The sequence below is a fragment of the Mus musculus genome, chromosome 4, assembly GCF_000001635.26.
Source record: "Mus musculus strain C57BL/6J chromosome 4, GRCm38.p6 C57BL/6J".
NCBI lineage: Eukaryota > Metazoa > Chordata > Mammalia > Rodentia > Muridae > Mus > Mus musculus.
In genome coordinates, this window is record NC_000070.6 from 34,300,212 (window position 1) to 34,311,804 (window position 11,593).

General features: G+C 41.7%; 1 long non-coding RNA gene and 1 pseudogene across 4 annotated transcripts in view; one reads left to right on the top strand and one right to left on the bottom strand.

Moving 5' to 3' along the window:
* Positions 1-7,616: 7,616 nt before the first annotated feature.
* The window catches only part of Gm33286, an 8,950-nt gene continuing 4,973 nt past the window's right edge, over positions 7,617-11,593 (top strand). For 2 of the 3 annotated variants that reach the window (XR_003955379.1, XR_390463.1), the window contains exon 1: positions 8,998-9,284. This is a non-coding gene — a long non-coding RNA (predicted gene, 33286). Of the gene's footprint in view, positions 7,641-8,997; positions 9,285-11,593 lie in introns of those variants that run through there. The other variant, XR_390464.1, reaches the window with a different exon arrangement.
* The window catches only part of Gm20764 (predicted gene, 20764), a 9,927-nt pseudogene continuing 9,097 nt past the window's right edge, over positions 10,764-11,593 (bottom strand). The window contains exon 3 of the transcript NR_165834.1: positions 10,764-11,090. The product of NR_165834.1 is annotated as a predicted gene, 20764 (transcript). The remainder of the gene's footprint in view (positions 11,091-11,593) is intronic.

An 11,593-nucleotide genomic window follows, 5' to 3' on the forward strand; every position in this document is an offset into this window, starting at 1 on the left:
AATCCTAATACAGACTATTTTTTTCCTTTTTTTTTTCATTATTACTTTTAATTAGGTATTTTCTTAATTTACATTTCCAGTGCTACCCCAAAAGTTCCCCCAAGCCCCCCCACTCCTCCTCCCACACACACCCACTCCCACTTCTTGGCCCTGGCATTCCCCTGTACTGAGGCATATAAAGCTTGCAAGTCCAATGGGCCTCTCTTTCCAGTGATGGCCGACTAGGTCATCTTCTGCTATATATGCAGCTAGAGACACGAGCTCTGGGGGGTACTGGTTAGTTCATATTGTTGTTCCACCTATAGGGTTGCAGACCCCTTTAGCTCCTTGGGTACTTTCTCTAGCTCCTCCATTGGGGGCCCCGTGATCCATCCAATAGCTGACTGTGAGCATCCACTTCTGTGTTTGCTAGGCCATGGCATAGCCTCACACAAGAGACAGCTATATCAGGGTCCTTTCAGCAAAATCTTGCTAGTGTGTGCAATGGTGTCAGCATTTGGAGGCTGATTATGGGATGGATCCCCCAGTATGGCAGTCTCTAGATGGTCCATCCTTTCCTCTCAGCTCCAATCTTTATCTTTGTAACTCCTTCCATGGCGTGTTTTGTTCCCAATTCTAAGAAGAGGCAAAGTATCCACACTTTCGTCTTCGTTCTTCTTGAGTTTCATGTGTTTTGCAAATTGTATCTTATATCTTGGGTATTCTAAGTTTCTTGGCTAATATCCACTTATCAGTGAGTACATATCATGTGAGTTCTTTTGTGATTGGGTTACCTCACTCAGGATGATGCCCTCCAGGTCCATCCATTTGCCTAGGAATTTCATAAATTCATTCTTTTTAATAGCTGAGTAGTACTCCATTGTGTAAATGTACCACATTTTCTGGGTCCATTCCTCTGTTGAGGGGCATCTGGGTTCTCCAGCTTCTGGCTATTATAAATAAGGCTGCTTTTAAAGGAGGAAGATTTAACACACAGTAAGCTAGGAGGATAATGTCAGTCCCTAGTGGAAGTTGTTCTCCAGGCCCCTAGGGACTGCTTGTGATATTCCCACCAGAAAAGAGGACTTTGGATGAGAAGGACTTGGATCTTTCTAGAAACCAATTGTTTAATTACCGTGACACTGGTAAAACAACAAACAAACAAACAAACTTTGGAACATACATAGTAAAAAGGACAAGCCATAGGAAGAAAGGACAAAGGGTCTTCCGAACCAGAATCCCAGATAGCATGTCTGCAAAGTCATGAAAATTAACAGGAAGCTCTTGAAGACACACTTGCCACCAGAATGAGATGGCCCAGGAGAGACATGCCATGTTAACCAAGTCCTAAAGTGTTCGAAGGGATTGGTGGATCAATGGAATTCCAGCGCTGTCTGATTCTTTGTAACCAAGTTCACTTAAATCCGTTAAAAGAAGTAGAATAAGAAAGAGACAGTTGACCAAGTAGCCTCTTCACCTTGATTTAGGGGAAGGGGGAATAAAACCTCAAAAGACACGCGTATGCCCCTATTTAGAAGAGGGCCAAAGCAAGAGCCGAAACTCTGCTAAGGAAGGTCATGGTCTGACTCTATCTGAAGATCTCAGGCAAACCATCTCATCTCTCTGAGCTGCAGTGCTCTTACTTCAAATATCCTTTGCTGGGTAACTTAACGTATTAAAAGAGATAGCAGTTATGAAAGCACCAATCAGCTCTAAGAGAAGGTTCTACGAATTCCTGCGAACAATGATCAAATCCTCTCTTTTTAAATCTTTAGAATCTAGCACACAGGAGACACTCTTCAGTTAGTTATTGGCCCTTTAAGTGGTTCCATACAGCATCCTGAAAACTGACTTCTCTGTGCCCACCAGCGTCCCACCTAGCTCAGACACACTATAAAATATCAGAAGACAACCTTGGACTTCTAATCCTGAGTTTTGTAATTACAGGTATGTGCCCCTGCTTTGTGTAATACTAAAGACGGAATCGAAGGCTTTGAGAATTCTATCCAACTGAGCTATATCCCAGAATGCTGACTTCCTGAGGCCTTGAGAATAAGACTTCCAGGGATGGAGATGGCTCTGTGGGTAGAATACTTACTGCTCATGCACAAGAACCTCAGTTCAGATCCCCGTTTCTCCCCCAAAAGTATATGCATGCTGGTTTGCACCAGAAACCCAGTGCTGGGGCAAGAGACAGCCAGATGCTGCAGCTTGCCTGGCATCGATTCTATGTGAACCAGTGAGCTCTAGTCTGATGGGAGGTCCTGTCCCAACAATTCGGTGTAAGACGTGTAGAGGAAGACACTCAATGTCACTCTCTTTATGTCACACACAAACACACACAAGCAAAATTAAGACTTGCATTTATCCTAACTTGTCACAACCTGGCAATCCCAGAATCGTAAATTCTGAAGGCAGAATCTGAAGCAGTCAAAAGCAACCATCCTCACATGGCTGCTGCTTGTGCTCTGCACAGCTGAGAAGACCACACCCCCTGGAAAAAACGCACCAGAGTTCTCTGACATCAGCACCTCAGGATCTGGGAAAGACTTTTAGTACTGACTGCACATCTGCTGCACTTCTCCAGGAATGAGCAAATTAACTCAGGAAACAAATCTAAATCAGCCGTCAAGAACCTTTAGCAACGATCATTCTGAAGTCAGTGGCCATATGGGAGAACTCTGTACCTCTCATTAAGGCTGAGTGTTATGACTGCACATTGGAATCTCTGACCTGGGGCTTCTTTCTCCACCTTGTGACTCACTCTTTTTCTTAGTACCAACTGTATTACCCCTTGTGGACTGATTAATATGCCCACATAAAATCTTTTTAATACCCTGACAATGGTAAGGAGCCAATTTTAGTACAAACAGAAGAAACTGCCCTAGTTGTTAAAAGATATATGTGCAGTAAGTTTCACCAGGGCACTCCAAACAAGAGAAGCTGTCCTTTAGCATACAGATGATGTTCAACACGAAGAGTCTGTGGCATCATGTCTTTAAGGAAATTCAACAACACTTTTTCCTAACAAGTCACGTTTACAAAGAAGCTCATTAGAGTCGGAAGGGATGTACTTTACAGCATTTAAATAACCCTGAGTTATTGGGCCCTAAACAGCGTAAGTGATCATCATTTTTTATTTGCTCAAAAGGGTTTGCAATTTTTCCTGCTGGGAGATTTATCTATCTGCATCTTCAGTCAGTTTTGGAATTTTATGCCTTCAATCTTGCCACAATATCATGATGAATTGACTGGTTCAAGGGTTCAAAAGTCAATAAAGTCTGCATTTGTTATTATTTATTATTTAACTGGTCATGGTGTACTGCCAGGCATTCAGAGGCTAAAGAAATCACAGTTCATCCCAACAGCATCTTGAAGAACTGATTGTGTAGGGAAAACAAAAGCACACATTATTTTAATGCCACTAAAGTGCTAAGGGCACCTGTCTTTATAATATCCATTGGTTAAACAAGTTGCAGAGGTACAAATTGTTTCTCCTGGATTTAGATTTTGGTGTCTGTGTTTTTTTTTTTTAATTGGTTATTTTATTTATTTACATTTCAAATGTTATCCCCTTCCCAGTTTCCCCTCCACACACACCCCCATCCTGTCTCCCCCTCCTCCCTCTTGTTTCTATGAGGATGCTCCCACACCCACTCACCACCCTAACCTGGCACATGGAGCCTCCACAGGACCAAGGAGCTCCCCTCCCATTGATGCCAAATAAGGCCATCCTCTGCTACATGTGCAGCTGGATCCATGGGCCCCTCCATGTGTACTCTTTGGTTGGTGGTTTAGTGCCTGGGATCTTTGGGGAGTCTGGTTGGTTGATATTGCTGTTCTTCCAATGGGAATGCAAACCCCTTCAGCTCCTTCAGTCCTTCCCCTAACTCCTCCATTGGGGTCCCCATGCTCAGTTCGATGGTTGGCTGTGTGCATCCACATCTGTATTGGTCAGGCTCTGACAGAGCCTCTTGGGGGACAGCAATACCAGGCACCTGTCAGCAAGTTCTTCTTGGTATCAGCAAGTGTCTGGGTTTGGTGTCCGCAGATGAGATGGATCCCTAGGTGGGGCAGTCTCTGGATGGCTTTTCCTTCAGTTTCTGCTCTACTCTTTGTCCCTGTATTTCCTTTTGACAGGAGCAATTCTGGATTAATTTTTTTTTTTTTAGATGGGTGGGTGGCCACATCCCTTAACCGGCAGCCATGCCTAACCTCGGGATATGATCTCTACAGGTTCTCTCTCCCCTTTGTTGGGTATTTCAGATAATGTTATCCCTGTTGGGTCCTGGGAACCTCTTGGGCCCCTGGCATCCTGGACTTTCTAGTGGCTACCCCAAGTTCCCCATCCCCATTGCCACACACCTCCATTCAAATTCCTGATCCTCTGTACTTCTATACACACACACACCCTGTCTCCTCCCACACCTAATCCTGCCCCTTTTCTCCCCCCACCCCACCTGCCTCCTTCTCTCTACCTCCCATGATTATTTTCTTCCCCTTCTGAGTAGGACTGAAGCATCCATCCATTATTCTTCCTTCTTCTTGGGTTTCATATGGTCTGTGAGTTGTGTCATAGCTGTTTGTTTGTTTGTTTGTTTGTTTGTTTGTTTTTGCTAATATCCACTTATCAGTGCGTACATACCAGTTCTTTTGTGACTGTGTTACCTCACTCAGGATGATATTTTCTAGTTCCATCCACTTGCCTGTGAATTTCATGAAGTCATTGTTTTTAATAGCTGAGTAGTACTCCATTGTATAAATGTACCACATTTTCTGTATCCATTCCTCTGTTGAAGGACATCTGGGTTCATTCCAGCTTCTGGCTATTATAAATAAGGCTGCTATGAACATAGTGGAGCATGTGTCCTTGTTATATGTTGGAGTATCTTTTGGATATATGCCCAGGAGTGGTATAGCTGGGTCCTCAGGTAGAATTATTTCCAATTTTCTGAGGAGCCACCATATTGATTTCCAGAGCGGTCTGTGTTTTTATGTGAATCCACATTACATTTGTACTTTCATCTAAAACAAAAGCTCCCGCCTTGGTTATTCCTTATGTTGAAAAATTATTCTGCTTGGACATTGCTCAGGAAATATGCAGGCTCACAGAGGAATGGAAGATAAAAAAAAACTCAGTTCAAAAGGCTGAGAAATATATAAGTTGGGGGCATTGGTTATGTCCTGGATACCATGTGTTTTACTCTAATGAGATCTAAGTCCCTTTGTCTGAACAAACAAAACACTTCTTCACCGAATGGACTTAACAACAGTGAAGACTGGTTACTGTTCCCAAGAGAACACGGCTTCATGATGTCCAGTCTCTGGGCAAGGTGAGTACTACCAAATTTACCAAACTTGGGGCCTTTGGGTGAATACTTGAGTTACCAAATAGATGGTATAATTCTCAAATCATGAATTTAAATATAAATTATACCTGAAGCATGTACCTTGAGTAGAATGACTTGCTTAGTGAGTCATGTCCTGGTGCTATTCATTGAAAACACAACGGCAGCATGATTATATGACAGCCATTTCACAGTTTGCAAGGGATTAAATAAAGATAGACAGCTCAATAGGTTTCTCCCTAGGCCATTAAAGTAAAGTCAGCATTAGCATTAACATACAGAAATCCTCATTCAGGAAACTGAATCTTTCCTTTCTAGACCACATTTCTAACTGTAAAGTGTCAAATTATACAAAAATGCTGTTACACAAATACACTACTCTCACTTGAAGCTCCAGGAGAGGTGTTTGCATAATCCAAAAATGGAATTCATCACCAAAGATCCAATAAAAGGGAAAAGATTCAGGGATGCTCCAAGGCCATGATCGATAGTATGTAGTAAACTGACCAGCAGAGGAAAGCATAAAACCACCAGCCTGCTGCTGCTGTTTCTATGGAACCTGATGAGAGGCAAACGTGGGGTCACATGTCCTGCATGACAAGAGAGACAGCAATGACTGCACAGATGTTTGTCTCCTCTTCATTGGAAAGTCAGCGAGAAAGAGTGAAGTCACCCTAAGTAGTGATATGAACGGCCTGAAATACATTTTAAATCATGTACTCTACACCTGTCAAGTAGCAGTGGTGTTTAGAAACTTTTAAAGACAGACATGTTAAAGATAAGCTAAACTTTGTGTCATATGGTGTTTTTATGTGTTACTACACATTCCCCATCCCTGAAGTCAATTACAGCTCTTTGACTAGTCTGAGAGATTACAGAGTTTGGTTTGGAGAAGAGGTCTGGTTTCCTTATCCATGTTAGACTTGGGAGTATTTCAGCACTTGCAATAGCAATATTTGGATGTCAGTAAAATCTAGATTTCAGCACCAAGGGATGATCTGGTACATGAAACATCTGGTGTGTTTGTGAGAGAGGCTCGACTATAAATCATCACTATCCACATTCTTTCTGGTTAAATCCGGTTTCTGGTTTACATACCTGCCTTTCTTTGATGGCTAAAGAATAACTAACACACATTTTAAAGGTTTCTTTTAGTTAAAAATAATTTTATCATAAAAGAAGATAAATTTTGTTTGTCATTTTGAAAACATGAGCAGCCAGACCCAGCTCTAGTGGTTCTCAAACTCAATCCAGGAGTGCGGAGTTTTGGCAAGTGACTTACCTAGCACAAGCAAAACCAAAACCCCTAAAGTGTGGCATGCTGGGGACTCCCAAGAGGCATGTAAACATAAAACTTAGTTGTCTTAGATTAGGGAGCAGAACAGATCCGTTTATCTTCTCTTGTAACACAGTTGACTTCCACAAAAGAAAACCGTGCTACACGTATGGTTTCAAGACTTCTTTTGTAAAAGCCCTAAAACCTTAGTGATGCCAGCACCCCTAGAATGCCTTGAAGAGATCATACTAAAGGTGATTATCTTTTTGCTGTGAGGTGTATTGTAATTGGTTTCTTAAAAACCTCCTTTGGTTTTATAAAAGCTCATAATGCAGATTTCTGCAGCCAGCAGATGAGCAAAGAAGAGAGGAAAGACTTGACATTTTATCCTCATATAAGATGTTCCAAGTGGGTAAAGCTGTTGAGTTAGAAACATGACTCTAAACGAATAAGCTTAAGATTAGATTCTGCAATGGGAGAACAACAACAACAAAAAAAATGATGTCCAGCAAAACCCAAGAAAACATTCAATGTTTCTGAAACAGAATCATACAGGAGAAGGAATTAACTATACCATAACTGAGAACAGTAGGCCATCTTTGCTGGTGTTCATATCCCTGGTTGACTATGTAATCTCTACTAGCTTTGAGTTAGCCCTTATGAACAGTGATAACACAGGTAAGCGTTCTGGGACCAAAACAGTAATAAAAAGAAAGCTTGGGAAAACAGTTATGGTTTATGGGTGTAATTGTTTACATGTAGATATCGCTGTCTACAGAGAAAGGGACAGCCTCAAGACCACAACGCCTCTATGATTAGAAGGTTCCAGTGAACTCTTACCAATCATATAGCAGTGTACTCTGCCTTTCATTTTCAGGGTCTCCTCTTCAATAATGTCAGTGACATGGTACAGAATGGCTTAAGAGTTGAGGACATGTAATGCTGCTCATCCAGAGGTTTCAAGTCCAGCTGTCAGCATCCGACGTCCACTTCATCCAGCTCCAGGGGAACTGAGTGTCTCTGGACTCACTCAGACAGTAGGGGACCCTGCACAGACATGCACATACCTACACATGGATGCACATTATTAAACGTTTAAAAGCTCTTTCTAGAAAGAAAGAAAGAAAATATATTTATGATAAGTATGCTTCCTGTCTGTGCTACGTTGTTCTCCTGACAGACCATGTGCTCAACAACGCTGTCTTGCACTTCAGGGAAAAAGTTTTCCATTAGTCCTCATTTCTTCAAGTGTTAGTTAGTTTGGTTGGTTGGTTGGTTGGTTGGTTTGTTATGGTTTTGTTTTTCTCATAAGTGAGTATTGGATTTTATCAAATGATTTTTTTTGTTCATGTGATTTCTCTTCTTTAACTTGTTTTGTATAGTTTATTATTTGGGTTTTCGAGCAGTCCTCTTTTGCTTTTAAAAAACATAAATAATGGAACAAGTTTCTATTCAATGAGTCAAATAAGTAATAAGAGGCACCTTCATATTTTCTGATGCAGGGCAAGACTGAAAACATTTTCTAATATTGTTACTTTATTGAGATGCGGACATAAAAACACTGGGAATAACAAAGACAGATAAGAATATTGCTAGATCTTATTATAAAGAATGTTTTAGAGGTGGAAGAGACTGCTCAGTGGGTGAGAATGCTTGGTTGCAAGTCTAATGACCTAAGCTTGATACCCAAGGTCCACATGGGAGACCCTCAGGTCTACACACACACACACCTCAGAAGCAGTAAATAAATACTTTTACATATTTTAAAGAATTTTTAATTCTTTCCTAAAATATAAAGTCCCAGGATTGCTTTATATGACTATCTTTTCATGTAAAATTCCCAGCTGTCCTGTGCAAGAATATCAAAAGTATAAAGTTGTATTTTTATTTCATAAATGCAAAAAACAAAACAAAACCACCACCACCACCAACAACAACCCAGGACTCTTTTCTTCAGGAAATGTCCCATGTTGACAGAGTTACATCACTAATAACTGAGCACCATTGCCACTAAGCTTTTAAAATCTTACTGTATTTATCAGCTAGAAGCATAAACAAAATTATATGTGAGGATTGCTCCACAAAATGGGTGAAGTAGAGCCCCAGTCTGACCTTGTTCGGAGGAATCAGCTCCCTTCTGCTGAACTAATTTGTAATGAAATATTAATAGTAGAGTTCAAGGGTGTTAATGTTCCAGGCAAAATTTACATTTTTTTCAGTGAATATTCTGCAGTGGGAGCTGATTTCCAAGGCAGATTTCCAGACACTGGGCAGACAATGTGTAGCTCAGCTAGACAGGGCTGGTAGCATTTGGGGACTCTCCTCAAATATACCACTCTTTGTCTATTTCAATGAGACATGAGGTTTTTCAAATGATTGGCTGTGTAATCGTTGTTGTTGTTTGGGGGCTTCCATCGCATTTGGTAGGAGAGATGGGGCATGACAAGCTAATCCTCCTAGAATGTAAACTGAATCTCTCAATGACTCAATCTACAGATGAGCCAAGCAAGGCGCAGACAGATGGGCAGTGATGATCGCAGCTCCCTGCATCTGTCAGAAACATTATTGTCTTACAAGGCACTTCCTCACACCCTGCATGTCGCTCTCACAGGGTTCCATCATGAAGGCTCAGCTCTGCAAGGCCTCGGATTCTAGCATGTTGCAATTCATGCCTCAAAACTGTGAGTGTGTTCAGCGTTTCATTTTTTTACTTCCCTCTACTGTTGTCCTGAATTTATACAAGTAATATAGCCTAACAGACAGTGTTGGAGGCTGTGGATTTATATTGTTGGAACACACATTTGCAATTAAATAGAAAATGTTAAGAGCTGCTTCAGACTAAGGGTTAAGACTAACACTACAGACAGCCTTCTCTTCAATTGAGGTATCCAAGGACAGTGGCGGGGATGAGAGCAAAGGCCAAGGGCTGTGCAGACAGGAAAGGAATATGGATCCAAGTACGTGGAAGGTTGTCACCAATAGCCTCAACCTTATGCCGAACACTCCAGACAGGAAAGCTGGGCTGAGAGAGAGGGTAACTCTTTTTCCATTTGCAAAAGAGGCTTTTTCTCCATTTCTTGGTTGGATTCATCATGCATTTCATTTTTAGCCCATTTGTGTTTTCTGCACATCATTCTCACGTGTCCACTCTCCCTTCAGGCATACGATCAAGAGACTGACAAGCAAGCAGATGCTTTGCAGTTTCCAGGTTTTTAATGTGTGCTGTGAGTGTTGTCTCTTTTGTTTTGTTTTGTTTTGTTTTTGTTTTTTGTTTTTTGTTTTTTGTTTTTTGTTTTTTGTTTTTTGTTTTTTGTTTTTTGTTTTTTGTTTTTTATAAGTGAGAAGCTGAAGCCTAGACTGAGTGCTCTGCTCCAGACCCATGGCTGGTTTGGATGTAAACAGAACCAGGCCAGTGAGAACTTTGGAGCACAGCAGGCCTGTGTCCTAAGCCTCATCCATCAATTGACAGTTGAAGGCGAGGCTCTTGGGTCGCAAGAACAAATGACCAGTTGAAAGAAGTACTGACAGAGGAGAAATGGAAATATGGTTGCGACTCAGCAAGGAGGAGGGAGTAGCCAAGCTGCTGAAAGACTAATACTGGAAAGAAGTAAGGCTCCTTAAAAACACATACTCCCATAAATCCACAGCACAGGGCACACGCTGTCAGAGGAGCAGGAGGCCATGTCTGGACAGACTCAGACCCAGCCTAATTAGACTCCACAGCGACTTTTCCACCACATGAGACAGTCTGTCCCTAAAACCACTCCCACACTTACACAGTGGCCAGAGAACTCTTTAGTCTTGGTGTCACTACACTCTAAGTTGGGACAGGACAAGAAGTAGAAATAAAGAGATTAAATGATAATCCACAGCATAAAGAGTTGGACCCTCGTTTATTTCCCTAAGTCTGGTTTAAAAGAACAACAGCAACAAAAATGCAACTGAGCAGCCAAACTTCAATCCCAGTCCCCAGGCAGGAATTAGTATATATATATTTTTTTTTTACTATTTGATATAGTTTTATTAAATGAAAATGGTAAATTATTCATATGGACTCATGCACACACATGTATTAATTTATTACAATTTAATTTTTTATATATTTTATTAGATTTTTATTTACATTTCTTTTTATTATTATTAAGGAAAACACTTTGCAGTCCTGGTATTTTATTTCTTTTGTGTACGTTAGGCCACGAATTCATACGGAATGGGCTCCAACAGCTCAGGTTCTTTTCTGTTAGTCCTCACAAAGCGTGCTTCTCTGGGTGGCACAGGCTGGCGCCTCAGCTGCACCCAGGTGCCCTTCTCTTTGGCTTCCTTTTTCTTCTGATCGTTCTGCTTCACCCGCCTCAGGAAGCTGTCTCTGCTCTTCAAGCGCTTGATGTGCTCAATCCGCACATTGATCCTCTTGGCCAGACTCTTGCCCTTAACTTGCTTGTTTATACTGATGCCCATGGCCTGCTGGGTGACATTGTAGACTCGTCCTGTTTTGCAGTGGTAACACTTCAGGGGCATTCCTTTCTGAACAGTGCCCATTCCCTTGATGCCTACAATATCACCCTTCTTGTAGATTCTCATGTATGTGGCCAAAGGAACAATGCCATGTTTCTTAAAAGGTCTAGAGAACATATACCGGGTACCTCTCCTCTTTCCCTTTGCGTTCATCATTTTGGAGAGCTACTGGAAGATGGTTGCCTATTTACATTTCAAATGTTATCTCTTTTCCTAGCTTCCCCTCTGAAAATCCTTTATCCTCTCCCCCCTCCCCACTGCTCCCCAACTCACCCATTCCCATTCCTGGCCCTGGCATTCCCCTATACTGGGACATAGAACCTTCACAGGACCTAGGACCTCTCCTCCCATTGATGACTGACTAGGCCATCCTCTGCTACGTATACAGCTAGAGCCATGAGTTCCACCATGTGTTTTCTTTGATTGGTGGTTTAGTTCCAAGGAGCTCTGGGGGTATTGGTTAGTTCATATTGTC